Source organism: Schistocerca nitens, chromosome 1 (assembly GCF_023898315.1).
Source record: "Schistocerca nitens isolate TAMUIC-IGC-003100 chromosome 1, iqSchNite1.1, whole genome shotgun sequence".
Classification (NCBI taxonomy): Eukaryota; Metazoa; Arthropoda; class Insecta; order Orthoptera; family Acrididae; genus Schistocerca; species Schistocerca nitens.
Window position 1 is genome coordinate 712,199,326 of NC_064614.1, and position 4,218 is coordinate 712,203,543.

The 4,218-nt window shown below is 37.6% G+C and overlaps 1 long non-coding RNA gene across 1 annotated transcript; it reads left to right on the forward strand.

Annotated features, from left to right (window-relative positions):
• Window positions 1-2,060: 2,060 nt before the first annotated feature.
• LOC126236861 (uncharacterized) lies at window positions 2,061-2,671 on the forward strand. The gene is made up of 3 exons (XR_007544997.1): window positions 2,061-2,108; window positions 2,267-2,373; window positions 2,550-2,671. It is a non-coding gene; the product is annotated as an uncharacterized LOC126236861 (long non-coding RNA).
• Window positions 2,672-4,218: the final 1,547 nt, after the last annotated feature.

Sequence of the window (4,218 nt, forward strand, 5' to 3'; positions counted from 1 at the left end):
GAGAACCAGTGGTGAAGTGAATTTAAAGCTAGTGGAACGAATTTTTTATGATGTACAAAGGAGTTAGCGTCCTCAAATGTTGACTGATTAGATGATGAAGAAGATCGAAGGACAAACAGGTCAGAGTGCACTTCGCACGGATCAACATAAAGTCAACAGAATCTCGTCTTCACCGTAAACTGACGAGCAACTGTAACGCGAATAATTCCTTGATTATTTTGTAGATGGCGACAAAACTTGGGTGGTTCACAACATCCATGAGACGAAAAGACAATCAACGTAGTTGCGCAGTGACAAATTCTCATTCTTTGCTTTATTATTGGCGTTGTATTCGTGAAATATTGGAAAGTTTGCATATTAACTTTATTATTTTTCCTACGAGTATTTTCCCACAAGAGAGATCGAATATATGAAAACATGTTAGTCTGTTTCTTACGTCCTCTTTTCTTAATCACTCGTTATTTTCATTGATTGATTGATTGATTTTTATTGCCCAAAAACAAAACATTTACAGGGATGTAAAGCTTGTATAAGCAATGTCAATAAATGTACAAACAACAATAACAATAAATACACAAATAATTAAACTATGTTAGGAATTACCCTCACAGAAATATTCCATTGTATAAAAACAATTTTGAATTAATAAAGTTTTTACAAATATCTTAAATTTTTTCAGCTCCAGACTCTTAACAGACTCTGGGAGCTTATTAAATAGCTTTACAGATGTGTGTTTAAAGCTGTTTAGAGTTTTGGTATATGAGCAGTAGTCTTTTATTACATCATTACAGTGTCGTGAGTTATAACTATCTACATCAGAATTCAGATCAAAACTAGACAAGTTATTTTTAATGTACAAGAGACATTGAAATATGTATATACATGGCAAGGTCATAATACTAAGTTTAATAAATAATTCTCTACAGTGAGTTCTAGGTGGCACTTTACATATCAGTCTGAAAGCTTTTTTCTGGGCTGCAAATAAGCATTTTGAGTAGCAATTATTTCCCCACGAGATTGTCCCATACGTCAAATGAGAGTGAATGTAACTGTAATAGAGAGAAAGCAAAATCTTCTCATCTACTGTTGCTTGTAATTTTCTGAGCATAAATATTCCTTTAGGAATTTTTGGTGTTAAGTAACTCACATGTGCCTGCCAGCCTAAATTATTTTGCAAAACAATGCCAAGAAACTTTACAGGAACTGTCTCTAAGGTGATTCTATTGCTATAAGAAATGTTTAATTCCTGTATTTTATTTATGTTCATAGTAGGCTATTGGCATTGCACCAATCAGAAAGTACGTCTACCTTGAGTGAGGTAGAGTTACTTATGCTATTGTTCGTAGGCACTGTAACGCTTAAACTGGTATTATCTGTATGCAAGCAACAGTTTGTAGTCATTTATTACATTGCTAGGTAGGTCATTCATACATATGAACAAAAGAAATCCCAAGATTGACCCTTGAGGAACACCATGGTTAATGGGTAAGAAACTAGAATATTGGTTACTGAAGTAAACAGTTTGAGATCTATTAGATAAGTATGTTTGGACTCTGCTACTCACTCCAACTGCCATCTAGTGGCAGCTTCAAACTGGCCAGGTCAGACTGTCCAGTATAGTCTGCTCCCTGTCGGAAGAATTTGCAACCTATGTGCGGAAGTGGACCTCCCAGGTCCTTTGTGCACGCAGGTAGGATTAGCCGCTGTAACGGGCGAGTAGTGATGGGCTAAACTGCGATTTTCCGATATCAGTGATTTCTGTGAATGCTACTTTTCAGTATCTGTTATTCTTAACTGTGATTTGTCACAGTTAAGAGTCGCAGTTAAGGAACCTAAGTCGCGTATCCCTCCACCACTGCTATTTCTGCTACTTCCGCGATTTCTGAGACTTCTGCTACTTCTGAGACTTCTGCTACTTCTGCTACTTCTGCGATTTCTGCTACTTCTGCGATTTCTGCTACTTCTGCGATTTCTGCTACTTCTGCGATTTCTGCTACTTCTGCGATTTCTGCGATTTCTGTGACTCCTGCGATTTCTGCGACGTACCACCATATGAAAAAGTTACATCTGTCCACACAGAAAATTGCATCTCAACAAACCTGTCATTGGTAAGTATGTTTTACGTTTATTCTTCCGTTGGCTTTAATTTTGTATTAAAGAAACAACTGTGAAAATATTAATAATGTAATTAATATGTAAGTAGCCACACAGTACCGTAATAGTTCGCGTTTAGAAAATGAATTCTAACATATTGTTATGTTCATAGGTACCTGAACTACATTTCAGTCACTCAGTAAAGTGATAATTCAAAATATCATTGTCAACAGATCTGAAGAAATTGCCAGTCTTTAGACCGTTTTCGTCAGACGAGAGGTTAGTTTCTAAGCGTTTTGATGGACTTAATTACTTCAGTGAGATCGTTCTTGCGAATGTGATATAGCAAATATTAGCAAATGTGATATAGCAAATATTAGCAATCTACTCTGTCAATTATATTGCTAGTAATTAGTGACAGCAAAAATTGTTTAATAATCCTTGTGTTTTTGCAGACGCAGTTCTGACTGATTACTGGTTGCTGTACATATCTATCCACATCAAGACTGTTGAGAGAGACTCGTGAAGATTCAAGACAGCTCTTAGAGGATTTGCAGTTTAAAAGTGAAATAATTATGAAACAAGTGTGTGACTGATTAAAGTGTTTTATTGAAGTTGTTGTGCGATTTTAAAGGAATAATAAATGTTAAATACATTGAGTGAATAATAAAAATCTCATTTTCCACATGTTAAGCCGTCCTATATCCGTAATTTTCCGCCACTTATTTATTGGTAAACACTTGTTGGATACCGACGTGCCGCCCCCCCCCCCCTTTCTCCACAATCTTGGTGTGACACTGACCTGTAACATATCCCGAAGTCTACAATATGCATTTTGAGGCTGTTGATATGAAAGTGGGAAGTACAGATCTTCCAGTTAAATCAGGAATAGCTTAAGTGCATTACTTGAAAGTGACACAGGAAAAGCTTACTTATGTAGGTGGTAGTAGTGTCGGCAAAAAGTTCTTGTGTGTGAAGTTGCCATGTAGAACACCAGGTGTAAAACTTTTCTCCCGAGTCTTGAACTGTGTCTGAACAAAAGTGAGGCATTCATATGACTGTTTTCATTTCTCTACACTTATACAGATGTCTGAGTTCTGCTGTGTTAACATTGCAAAGTCCTGTAGGCATGTGGAGTATTAACCAAAACTGTCATATTGGAAGCAGAATCAAACACATCTGTTACGTTACTTGATATTTTCAGGAGAAAAAGGCAATGTTGCTTCTTATTAATATAATACATTCAGAGTCACAGCAGTATTTGACCAACCATAACTGATGCTGAATGTGCATGTCGTCATATAATATGAAGGGCTTATTTCAATAGTGGTACAAGTCCATTACCTACACTTTTCTGTCTATAATGCTTCTGAAATTAGTGATCCAAACAAACTTAAATAAAGGTTCATCTCTAGCAAGAAGCCATATGCTTGAATATTTCTGGTATCTCAACTGCAGATTTTTCAGCGCTCATTTAACTTTACGACTCTATATCTCAAAATTAACAAAAATGGACTTGTACCACTATTGAAATAAGCCCTTCATATGCACACACAGCACATCGATCTCGTGAGGCACAAAGCTCTCATAACAAAGTACGTACGTCGGTCAACAGATGACACTAGGAAAAGTATGTTAACTGCGGTTTTTAGTTGCTACTTGCGACTCTTAGTTGCGATTTGTCACAGAAATCGCAGTTTAACTCGGTAGCGAATAGCGTAGTATGAACTTTGCTCAACAGATGGCAGTGCTAACTGCGCTTTTTAGTTGCTACTTGCGACTCTTAGTTGCGACTTGTCACGGAAATCGCAGTTAGACTCCATAGCGTACCGCAGAGATGGGCGTAGTACGAACTTTGACCCACAGATGGCACTGTTAAACGCGCTTTTTAGTTGCTACTTGCGACTCTTAGTTGCGACTTGTCACGGAAATCGCAGTTAGACTCCATAGCGTACCGCAGAGATGGACGTAGTACGAACTTTGGCCAACAGATGCCACTGTTAACCGCGCTTTTTAGTTGCTACTTGCGACTCTTAGTTGCGACTTGTCACGGAAATCGCAGTTAGACTCCATAGCGTACCGCAGAGATGGACGTAGTACGAACTTCGGCCAACAGATGCCACT